A 13,576-nucleotide genomic window follows, 5' to 3' on the forward strand; every position below is an offset into this window, starting at 1 on the left:
ACTTACTTCATTCAATGTCCTTAAGGTCCAACCATGTTGTCACAAATGGTAGGATTTCCTCATTGTTTAGTGCTTAAATAATATCCAATCATGTGTGTGTGTATATATATATATATATATATATATATACACACATGATATATATATATACACACATATATGTATATATATATATACACAACTTCTTTATCTGTTTATGCATTGAGGGACACTTAGGTTGTTTCCTTGTCTTAGCTATTGTAGATAATGCTACTATGGACATGGGGCACAAATATCTTTTTGAGTTAGTGTTTTCATTTCCTTTGGATATATTCCCAGAAGTTGAATTGCTGGATCATATGGTAGTTCTATTTTTAATTTCTTGGGGACACTTCATACTGTTTTCCATAGTGACTGTAGCAGTTTGTAATCCCACCAGCAGTGCACAGGGTTCTCTTTTTCCACATCCATGCCAGCATTTGTTTCTTTTCTTTTTTTTTTAAATCTTTTTATTTATTTATTTTTTTTAAGATTTTATTTTTTCATTTGACAGAGAGAGAGAGATCACAAGTAGGCAGAGAGATAGGCAGAGAGACAGAGGAAGCAGGCTCCCCACTGAGCAGAGAGCCCAATGCAGGACTCAATCCCAGAACCCTGAGATCATGACCTGAGCCGAAGGCAGAGGCTTAACCACTTAAGCCACCCAGGCGCCCATGCCACCTAGGCGCCCATGCCAGCATTTATTATCTCCTGTCTTTTTGTTTATGGCCAATCTAACAGGTGTGGGGTGATATCTCATTGTGGTTTCAGGATAATTCTTTTTTAATCTCAGAATGTAGAAGATTTTTCCAAATATAATACAAAAAAGCCATGAAATAACATATTGATGAATTTTGTTAATTGAAAATAAAATTTAAGTAATGACCTCATGGCTAAAATCTTCACAAGAAAAATCATTATAAAGGCAAACTAAAAAAATTGTAACTTTTAGACAAAGAGTTAATTTTCCTAAGTTACCAAAAAAAAAAAAGAATAATCAACTCCTCCAAACAATTAAGTAAATAATCATCAGCTAATTGAAAAGTTAGCAATAAAAAGTTAACAGAAGAGAAAATTCAAATAGATCTTAAATATATGAAAAGATAGTAAGTGTGTAAGGTGACCTAGTTCAAGGTGGGCTAATGATATTATATACATTAGGCTAATATATGGATTCAATGGTAACACTCAATTAATAAATTTCAAACATTTTAATTAATGGTCTGGAGTCTCCAGGAAACAGAACAACACAATCTACTTAGAACTAGAACACAAGAAAAAAAAAAAAAGCTCTTAACTTGAAACTCAGCTGAAAAAAATTAATTTCTTCAGATGCAAGGTAAGGGACAAGTAACAAACATAAGCTATAAAAATAACAGCCAAATTATTGAATTCAATGAGGTCAAATTAGTTTCATATAGTCATTAATTACAGAACAGAAAGACTATAGGGAAACTTTTCAACCAAACATCTATTTCTAGAAAAAACCTTGAACCTTTTTCATATTAACAATATTAAATTATTGGAGGAAGACCTACTCAAATTTCATTCAAAACTCTCTTCATCAGAGGTTGAAATACCTAATCCCATCATTCATATATATGAAGATCTCTAGAAGTCTTTGATCACATTAAAATGTGACTTTAGGGAGTCTTTGACTATTTAAGTGTAATTCTAAGAAGCCTCATTAATGTTGAGAATAATTTCACCTTGAGCAAAACTTCTTGGTGAGGAAAATCTATTTAAATTTCATAAACATTTGAAATGGGAGGAGGTATGTGTTTAATTGTCATGTTCCACACCAGGAGATCAGAATGATCAAAAACATTCACATAGCAGCACTTCTAATCTCACCCATGAAGCCATTGTTAAATGAGTAATTAATATTCTTCTAGATGTATACAGAAAAGCAAAGTTAATGAACTCAAAAAATTATTTTCTACAATAGATACTAATTTTTTCCACCTCCCATTAATAAACTTAATTTACTACTTCATTATATCCTGAATGCCTTCTGTGTGCCAAGTGCTATTCATCACACATGTGGTGAAATCCCTGCCCTTGAAAAGACTACATAATAGGGAGAGATCATAAAAATCATAAAACAACAAGAAAAAAGTCATATAAGTATAAATTTATAGAGAAAAATAAAGAAGGGTAAAAGGACTAGTAAATGACTAGGGACAGTTCTCTTATGTAGAGTGGCTTCGAAAGACCTAACAAATGAAGTCATCCTTAGAAAGTCATGTGAATATTTGGGGGCAGCATATTCTAGCCAGAAGGAATGGTGAGTGCAAAGGCACTGCGGTGAGACTCTGTTGTGGGATATATGAGTAAAACCAAGGAGGACAATACATAGAAGAGTGAGTACGGAGGTGGGGAGGGGGGTAGTTAATGACAATGAAAGCAGAGAGGTACCCAGAGGAAAATTTGTGTATGACCTTTTAGGCTATTGTGAGAACATGGGCTGTTACTCTGAGTGTGAAGAGATGCCATTAGAGAGTCTTAAAATGAACAATGAAATAGCCAGATATATTTTTAAAATTTCACTCTGACTGCTCTGTGAGAATAGCCCTAATGGGGCAGGAGTAGGGAGATGGGCTAAGAAGTTTTTTCAGTAATTAAGGTGATAGTGTCTTTCCAGTCATATAGTGATGAGGTATCTAGATATTTGTTGTTGCCTAAAATAGCTACAAGCTCTGAAGAATACACTATAGGAAAGTGTGGCAGAAAGTGCTAGATGCCTCTCAATAATTTACTTTCCCCTTATTATTTGGTAATAGTTCATTAGCTCAACTCACTGACGGGAGGATTCACATACTCCCCCACATCTCTAATGGTAGGCATGGCCAAGTAAAAAAGTTCTGGCAAATAATAAGTGAAATTTTATGTGAAGGCTCCTTAGCAGTGGGAGTAGCCTCTTTTTTGTGCTTTCCTCCCTCCTGGTTCCTCAGAATACAGACAGGTGCCCAGGCTGGAGCAGATGTCTTAGATTTGGGGGCAATTTTCTTAATACAGCAGAACATGTAATAGAGGTCCCTGATGACTGTGGAACTCCTGGAAGTTTCTATCTTGTTCATACCACTACCTGTGTACTCCCATTAAATATAGCAGAATCTAAGCTTAACGATCATAGGAGCAAAAGTAAATGCAGGTTGACAAATGTGAAATCTTCTACAACAGCCCAAGTAAGAGATGACCAGAGGTTAAGAGGCAGTGGAATAATAATAAGTGATGAGATTCAAGACACATTTCAAAGAACAATCCAATTTTTGTTGGTGGATTGAATGCAGATTATATTGTAAAAGGAGCAATTATCATGCATCCATATTTTTAGCTGAAATGAAAAGAAATGGAGTTACTATTTACTGTTTCGGGGAAGATTACAAGTAGAGCAGAATTTTGTTTTGTTTTATTTTTGAAGTATTAAAATAATCAAGACTTTATTTTGGATATGTTAGTTTTAGGATGCTATTATATTTCCAAATTGAAATATGATAGGGGCATCTGATAAATAATTCCACAGTTCAAGGGAGAACACTGGGCTAGAGATAAAATTATGGACTCATCAGAAATCACTAGGGAATAAGTATAAAGAAATGATCAAAGGATGGACTGAGAAATATCCATGTATATAAATTCAAAAGATGAAGATGAATTAGCAAAGAAAAATCAGACGGAAGAGCCAGTGAGGTGTCTTAGAGGCCAAAAGGCATGGGGTAAGGGATTGTGTTCCAAGAACAGAGTGACCAACTGTGACAAATGTTGTTGATAGTTGGAGTTAAATGTAAACCAAGAATTGACCACTGGAACTGGCGATGTGATTGACATGGATGCGGATGATTTTGTCAAGAGCTCTTTTTATTAAGTTGACTAGGTAGATGGGGGGTCAGGGGCTGGTTCATTGGGATGGATTCCAGAAAGAAGACAGACATTAGAGACTCTTGTATAGACAACTCTTTTTAGAACCTTTGTTGTAAAGAGAAACAGAAGGATGAGAAAGTAACTTTTAAGTTTTTTTCATTGTCTTTTAGATGGGAAATACTATATGTGTTTGTATGTTCACAGAAAAGATTTGGTAGAAAGAATCAGTAGAAAGAATGAAGCAGAAAAGAGAGGAAGCATGTTCTGCCTTAGAGAGGATGCCAGGATTTGGAAATCTAGTGTACATGTGGTAGAATCGGCCTTTCTCAGGAGTAAAAAATTGTTCATCCAAAGGTCAGAGAAGGATTTTATTTCAAGTTTTTAATATTTGGTTGCTGGAATGTTGGGATATTTTCTTCTGATTTCTTCAGTTTTCTCAGTAAAATAAGAGACAAGGTCATTAGCCAAGAGTGGAAAAGTGAAGATATTTGAGATTCAGGGACAGAAGAGAAGTTAGAAAACAGGAAGTACAGTGTGGAGTGAATTAAACAAGAGTAACAGGGGGTATGGGAGGGGGAGTTATTCTAAGTATTGCTGGAAGTTAGTAATCATAATTGTAGACTGGAACCAGTCAGCATGGTGATGATATTTTCTCCAACTGTTGTCTCTTCTTGGGTGTAAGTGTAGATGGAGGGTTATAGGCACTCAGGATCAGGCTCTTGGCCAGGATAATACAACAAAGGGAAAGAGGGAAAAGGAGTTAAGAGTATGTATAAGGAATGACTGTAATGATGGACTGTGAGAAATGTGAGGGATGAGGAGGCAAAAAATAAAAATAAAAAAGGAAAGGTGTTTGGAGTTGAGGAACTGAAGGTCTACGAGAGTTAGAGGCTTAGATATCATAGGGGTAGTGGGAACAAACAGAAGAATGTAGATAAAGGTCAGAGTGCCAGTATTATGGAAGGGGCACTACTGGGGGTAATGGTCAACTCCAAGTTATGTCCGTGAACATGTTACTTGAGGTAAATTGAAGGCTAAAATTGTGGGAGAAGAGATTAAAAACTCCATCACCTGCATGTATTAGAAAGATAATCTCTGTGGATCCTTATTCACCAAGAATAAGACAGAAAACCTGGTTTAGAGTCTTCAAGGAAGTAGAGAGGGTGATGAAGAAATCTGTAGATGGCAGAGATGGAAGCAACAACAAGAGAGGACAGGTAGCCAAACAACTCCTGTACTCCTCAAGTTAAGGGGTCCGAGGTATATGAATACGCTGGAACTGTGAGATAATCTTGTGTTTGATATAGTAATGATTCATTTTATCTGTTTTTATCAAGTGTTCACAGTGCACTAGGCACCACAGAAAGAAAGGCAACTAAGGGTGGCACAGTTTGTGATATGAAGGTATGAAGGAAATCATTCGAATTGGGGAGATTAATATGAAAATACACGGTAAGACAGTGAAACACAACCCAGCAGTCTGTGGAACATTAACAGGATATTGTGATCATGGTGAATTGCTGAAATGAAAGCCTTCTGGATCATATACAAGTCATGCCTGGATGCAGTTCAAATTTGGATCTACCTTACATTGATTTTCTCAAAAAGGTCTAGTAAGTACTACATAAAAGCACGCAAAGTGTGGTAGAAGATACAATGACATATTAGATTCAAATCCTGTCTTTATATTGAATTATTTTATGATGAGTCATGTCATAGTTAAGGCGTCCCATTGTTAACTTTTTCCCAGATAATTTTATTTAGGCAGTCACGTGACTTCTGTTCAGCAAGGGCAAAATTGTCTTTTCCTGTTATATCAAATTGTCTGAGTCATGTAAGCATTTGTTTAAAATTTAAAACCAGAACTTCAGCTAAGAAAAATTTCAGGGGAAAACAAAATTGGATACTGAAGAGAGAATGCACTAAATGCTATCTTTCTGAACAGATTCTCAAGATTTTTACTGAGAACTTAAAAGAGTAGGATATCACTTTGTTTTGTTTGTTTTGTTTTGGGGGATTTTTTTAGCTCAAATAATAGTATCTGTCAAAGTGAGTCATAATGCTACCTGACGGCTGATATTTACCTCTTAGTGATTATCATACCATGCCAATGACTAACAAATACAAAGAAAGAACCTGTTCTCTTCCTGTGATAATTCCTTACATTTTCTGTTGGAAGTCCATATCATAGCTTATTTAAAGGAATTCAGTAGTATTGATTCTTTAATTTGTAATAATAACTTTCTTGAAGAGTTTTTCAACTAAACATATAACAATATAAGTTAACATTCATTTCATAGTTAAATTGGGGAGAATAACATCTATCTCATGAGGTTATAGTGAAGAATAAATGTTACATGTGAAGTTATGAAAACGCTCAATAAATTTTAGTTAGCATTATATTTATCATTACCATCAAAATTATTATTAAAACTCCACAACCTTTTATTTTGAAACATCCAGTTGCAAGTAAAGAGAACCCATCCAGGAGTAGGGCAAGAACAAAATGAAGCTGAATGGAATTTGCAGAGATCAAAGAGTGACATAAGGATGGGACTGGCATGGAGCCTCAGAAGACAATAGGATTAGGCCTAGGAGAGCCATCAAAATTCTCCCTCCATCTCTGCAGCATTTCATCTCTGCATAATGGCTTTCCTGCTTTTCTCTGAAAAAGGAGTTTACCTGTTACTACAACATGTGAACTCAGAGGCATTGCCATAGCCTCTGAGTTCACATGTTGTAGTTCAAATCGCATGCTTGGACCAACTACCTAGCTCTCAAAGCCATTTCTTTCCAAAAATAGGAAATGAGATCAGTCCAACTGGATTCACTAATCTCCTCCTGACTCTGTTAGGATCAAAGAGATGGTATAATTTAAGGATTATTTTTAGCACTACCAAAAAGACCTACTATGTCCTGCTCTTGATTTCTTAGCACATATATATCTTTCTTTCCATCTATCCAAAAGATATTCTATCCACGCTTCAACTGCTTGAAGCATAACAACAAACACCCTCATCTCTGTAATTGGAGGAAACCTGAAGTAAAATCCGTTACTGAATCCATAGACATGTCCAGGGCATATATCAGGACTTTTTAGGAGAGAAACAACTCAGCTTAACTCAAAACTAAAATAGAAATTTATTAAGTCATTTAATTGGAAAATGCAAAGATATTTTTAGATTCAGGCTCAACTGGATTGCGAAGTTCAATCAACTTTCCAATATGTATATCTCGACCTCCACTGCTTTGTTCTGTATCTTATCCCTGCTTCGGAAGGACTTCACCCATGTGTCCAGGGGTGACAGGTCACTATTAGAATCGTGATTTGTTGCTGCAGTTTTCTCTCCACTATCAAATATACAATACAGAGGAGGACTCTTATGATTGATCTAATTTTGGTCAGAGGCCCATCCTGGATCATTGTTCTGTTTAAGAAAAATGGAGTTCTTTCTATGGCCAGGATTGCCTCTTGTGTGTACTTCTGAAGCTGAATATATATATGGGGTGTAGGGACATGCTGTATGAAAGTCCCACAGGACCTCGTGATTGGGGAAAGATGGATCCAGGAAGGTAGAAGTACTGATAAAATACTTCCCAGACCATTCAATATTCCAACCATAGTTGTCCATCACTGGCATTATAAAATGTCTTCACCTAACATGATATACTAATTATAAATGTCACCAAATATATACGCAGTCCCTGTCCAAAGAGAAACAAATCAATATCACCTTCAGATGGCACAGCCACTGATGTGTACTCCTCCTGGATCAGGCCTAGATGTGGGTCTCTGTGAAGTACTTAACCACACTAACACTTACAATCCAGAATGGGGGTGGATGGGGGAAAAAATAATTCTAGTATTGCCCATGGAGTGAATTGTATGTCTGGAGTAAATTTTGCTCTGCCTCCCTTTGTTCTCACTGTTGCGAGTATAGTGAGGGACAGTTTTCCTCAGTGGCCATGTCTGAAAGGAGCATATGAAAGGATTCCTTCAGCAGGACTGTAATTGCTTAATCCACCCACTGTCTGTAGACATGGTTATAATGACCTGAGTGTTGAATTAATGGTTGAGCAATAGAGTAGATCCCTGTTTTCCAGGCTCGAGGATTCTCTGAAAAATTACATTTTCTGAAATGCCCACTCTTCCACTTGTTCATTTATTTCTGAAATTTCCACAGGATGGTAATTAGCAGTATAAATCCTGGATAAGGCGCACCTGGGTGGTTCAGTCAGTCAAGCACCTGCCTTTAGCTCAGGTCATGATCCTAGGGTCCTGGGATGGAGCCCCGGCAATGGGCTCCCTGCTCAGAGGGGAGTCTGCTTCTCCCTCTCCCGCTGCCCCCTCCCCTATGCTCATGCTCTTTCTATAGCTTGCTCTCTCTCTTAAGTAAATAAATAAAATCTTAAAAAAAAAAAATCCTGGATCAAGAGCATTGAATCGTCAACCCACAGGTTTTCTCCCAATAATTGTTCCTGTGATAAGTGCTGATCTCTTAAAATCACCGATAAAAGACTTTCACCTGGCCCAAGCTAATAGTAGGATGTGGGAGCCCACCTCTGCCCTGTTCTGCTTCATTCCAGAAGATAGTGCTTTATATTATTTATCTCCTAGAGAAAAAGTATTAACTGTTAGTTTAGATACAAACATTAGGAGATGTTTGGAAGATGATTTATGACTTAAACCACTCTGAGGACCAATCGAGTTTTCTCACTTCACTGCTTTCATTTGTTCTAATTTGGGGGGGGGCGGATAATGTGTTTTGTTTTATGATTAACAAGGCACTGGCTTTCTGACTCTTAGCTGTCTCAGATTCCTGTGTTGTGCTATATAAACATATCTAAATGTTGCTCTTCTCTTTGTGCTTGCAGATTTCTGACTTGGGAATCTTAAGTGTGTCCCATTCTTGCCAGATCTCACTGGAGGCTGCTAAAAAAGACCAACATTTGCTAACATTTTCATATATTTGCTAGGTTCCCAAAGGTTCCACCCAAGGAAGGCATGGAGCCTGAATTCTAGGATACATCAGAGACATATAAAATACTTCCAACTTTCTGTGCAGAGACAGAGACCATTTCTGCTCACAATGACATGTGGTCTCAGACAATTTCCCATTTCAGGGTTTTGTTACCTGCAGTATTCCTTTTCAAGATACCACTTTATATATGAGAATTCTTTGAGGTTCAAGTTTCAAAACACAACTCAGATTAAATCTGAGACAGAACTGTGTTGATGGTTTTATACTTGACTGTATCTAGGACTCAATCATCATGTAAACCTCCTCCCCCAACTCCCTCCTGTTTATGGTTTATTTTTCCTTCACAAATTGGCTTACTTTCCTTCTCCAACATTCCTTCATGCAGTTACTTTGGCTTAACAATCTCAGCAGAAAGCTTCTAATTTTCTAATTGCATTGTGATGTGTTGATATTGTTTTAAACTTTACAGCATAATCCTATATGTCACTTAAGGATGCAAACATATGTGAAGAAAAGAAGTGTTAGGATAGAAATCAGAATGATAAACACCGAACTGGGGAGTATGATTACTTCTGTGAGATCACAGGGGAATGAGTTGTGGTGAGGTATTTTAGGGACTTTAGCTGTCTGTATTGGTTTACGTGAGTCCTTGTTACATTATGCCTTATACATTTTAGTATGTCCAAGATATTTTATAATAAGAAAATATTATTAATGTTGGGAGTTTGATTTCAAAGACAATCTCAGATTGGCCCTATCTGGATAATTTGAGCAGCCTGTCCCCTCATTTTTTTTCTTTTTTCCCCCATAAAATGTGGAAGCCAAGTCGTATGCTGACATGGTGGCTATGGATAGAATGAAGAGGAACTGAGGCTCTCAACCCATTGGATACAAATAGAATAGGGAAAATATGGTTTTCCAAAAGAGGGGATTATTGGATAGAGAAAAGCAATTCAGGAACTTCTTAATGGGTTAGTTTTCCCTAAGTGAAACTCATTCCTTCTCTAGTACATTTGAAATCTGTCCAGGTATGGATTCTTAGCACCTTATATACTATGACCCAAAAGTATAACATTAACTATGGTCAACATACCTGATAAACAATGATGGGAGGGAGAAAAAAAAAAAAAAACCCAAGATGAGTCTTCAATGTAGTAAATCTTAATCTTTTCTTTGTGCAGTGCCCTTCAGAACCACCCCCATGAAGAACATGAGGAAGGCTCCCCTGTGTGTGGGTGTGTGTGTAAGCACACACGCATAGGTATGCAAACACCCTGTACTTCCTGGCGGTGCTGGATTGGGATCTGAGGGTGACCCAAGTGGATAATGCTCCCCACACTATTTGTGGGTCAAACTCTGTTCCTCAGAGTTTCATACTGCCCTGAAACTGTCTTTTGCCTTCAATTTGGGGAACTGTATCTGTTTAAAAAACATTTCCTCAAGATACTCTTTGTCAGGACGCTCTCCAAACCCTATTTCACCATAAAAGCTCTATGCCTGTGATCATGAGCTGTCGTCAATGCTCAACCATCCCCATTATCCTCTGCTCATGGACCTCAGCCACAGACCACAGGTGGGTAACAATGACATAAGCAAGAAGCCTTTCTTACCAGGGCCCCATCCTGGTGCTTTTTCCTAACCACGTAGTGATAGACTGAGCTTTATGATGAAATGCAGACATCTTTGCTATCAGAAACAAATGTTGGATGACTGCTTTAAAGACTTAAGAAAGGGAGAGGGTGGTCAGGTTTGATATATGTACACCTAATACTTCGATTCTGGAGTTTCTTAATCCATACTAGTACCTTGAAAATCTACCTACTGCAATTCATGTGATTAGCAATTTTTTTTTTTCTAAACCTCTAGTGTTTTAAATAAGTAACCCAGGTTTTGTTATATGTTTGCTGCTGAAGGCAGAACTGTAGCATATCTTGGACTAAAACTAAAAATTTCAAGGTACAAGCAACACACTTACACTCCTACATATTGGGTTATTTGCTACTATTTCCCCTAATGTTCATCATTGGTGAGTACTCAGACTAAATCTCAAGAGCCGACAGATAATAGCACAATCAAATTTTTCATTGTGGTATGGTATGGACTATCAGTTTCTTCCTCTGGGGTGAGAAAACCTTCCCTGGACCTGACCTTTTACTGACTTAGCCAGTTTCACATTCTCTGAAGGTCTATTATACTCAACCTTTCACCTCATACTGAAATGAGTCATTAGTTAGAATTTTTAGATCACAAGCAACAGAAACCAGCTTGTATTTACTAATTCAGGAATGGAAAGTTTGTTATGAGGTTGGATGCCTACTCCCCCGAGACCCAGGGCAGGATTGCATTCCAACTCACAACAGACTCTGGATTTAGGAAGTGGAAAACAATTAGGACTCAGTGTTATCTTTTGTCTCTACTTTGCACTATACCTTTGCGTGTCCCCATCCTCTTTGCAAACCAGTTTTACTTATTTTTTGTCTACGTGGCTAAATATGGTTACTCCACAGACTGATTTGATAGTTCCAGACACATGCTCAAGCTATTTCTAAATTCCAGGAGGAAATCTGATTGGCTTAATTTAAGACAAATACCTTCCCCTATTCCATAGGTTGGGCAAGATGAAAATTTCGTTTTGGGGAGTTGTTTTGAAACATCAGGTAATCTCTTTAGAACAGTATCATTGTAGATAAAGCATCAGAATGGAATTCTATCACATAGACACTAAGACTGTGTTTCTGTTCTAATTCATCCAAGAGCTAACTTTGGCTTTGATGTTCGTAGTTTGTAGGGAATGTCTGTAATGATAACCATAGTAATATTGGACTTTTGTATGATAATTGCAAGTTTTCCAAGCAATGCAACATCAATTTGAGGTATGTCAGTATTATTAAAATTACACCAGATCTGGGGATATGGAGACACAGGAATTTAAGATGACACGGGAATTTAAGATGCCATGTTAAAGAGTCATGACTCAGCCAAGATTTGAATGAAAATCAAGTTGTTCTAAAACTTGGGCTCAGTAAATTTAGGTAATGGTATTGGATTTCAAGCTCTGGTCCATCTGAATTTCTGTTTTCTTCTTAACCATTTTTTTTTTTTTTCATTCCAGTTGCTCTAAAATCCCATATGCTTTTCACAATAGATTTTTTTAAAAATAAAGAACTATGTTCTTCATATAATAACAAATAGCACTGTAATCTATGACAATAGTATTTTGTTTTATTTTATTTTTTTAAAGATTTTATTTATTTATTTGAGAGAGAGAAGCAGACTCCATGCTGAGCAGAAAGCCCAATGCCAGGCTCTATCACAGGACTGGGAGATTATGACCTGAGCCAAAGGCTGACTCTTAACTGACTGAGCCATCCAGGCACCACAACTATAGTATTTTATGTTTTGGCAACTTTTTCTTTCCTTTGGTTAAACATTCTCTGTCAATTCCTTTTTTCCAACTAGCAATCACAATAATGGTGGATTTTATTTTGCCAATATGTGTAAGCAGAATTGGAGCCTTAGGGAACATCTGGTTAAATGAAGTTTAGTGTATTTAAATTAAATTCTAGTTTAATCTCCACTAGGGAAATATACTTTTGGTTGTCAAATGGGGAGTGGTGAAAGCAGAAAAGGGCACTGTTCAAAAGTGTGTCTGCTTGTGTTTACATGAATAACCTCACTCTAATGCTTATAGCAATGATGAAGAGATTAATTTTTATATTGGAACTTTGATATTGAAGAATTTGGAAGTCAAATCCTTAAAGCTCACCATCTCTTCCATTTATCCTTTTCACCCCATACCAGTTTTCAGTTCTCAGAAGGAAAGAGGAAATATGAGCTACAAGATTTGTTAAGAGATAAAAGGGAGAGTATGCCAGAATTATTTGGAAGAGTTAAAGCCAAGCTGTACTGTTATAATACTTTATGAATTCATTTACTTCATTCAATACCCGTTCATTCTTCATATATTTGTTGAGCCCCTACCAAGCACTAGAGGTACAATGATGGACAGAAACAAATGGACACTTGTTCTCTGAAAACTAGCGGGAATTCTCTGGGAATGAGAAGAATTGGGTTTGGCACAAATAAATGGTTTTGAAGAAAAAGCACATGACATTTTATAAACCTAGAATTCATCTGGTCTGAGAAGCTAGGAAGGCTTTCCTGAGAATGGAAACATTGCATTTAACTCTGAAGCAGTTCATAGATTTTTTTTTTTAAGATTTTATTTATTTATTTGACAGACAGAGATCACAAGTAGGCAGAGAGGCAGGCAGAGAGATAGAGGAAGGGAAGCAGGCTAGTCGCTGAGCAGAGAGCCCGATGCGGGGCTCGATCCCAGGACTCTGGGATCATGACCTGAGCCGAAGGCAGAGGCTTTAATCCACTGAGCCATCCAGGTGCCCCAGTTCATAGATTTTTTTTTTTTAGAAACACAAGGATAATGCAACATTGTAAATAGTAGGAAAATATCAACACAAAATTCTAATGAATAGGTGAACGCCACACATACAACAGATACCCTCACAGAAAGATATTATGTACCTATTAAAATTTTTATTAAAAAATAGAGCTTTACTTTTTGAAACAGAGGGATTTCCATGAAGTGATACTACATAAGAAAGGGAACATGTATAGGGGCACCTGTGTGGCTCGGTAGGTTAGGCGTCTCCCTTCTACTCAGGTCATGATCCCAGGGTCTTGGGATGAGTCTC

Source organism: Meles meles, chromosome 5 (genome assembly GCF_922984935.1).
Source record: "Meles meles chromosome 5, mMelMel3.1 paternal haplotype, whole genome shotgun sequence".
In the NCBI taxonomy this organism is placed as follows: domain Eukaryota; kingdom Metazoa; phylum Chordata; class Mammalia; order Carnivora; family Mustelidae; genus Meles; species Meles meles.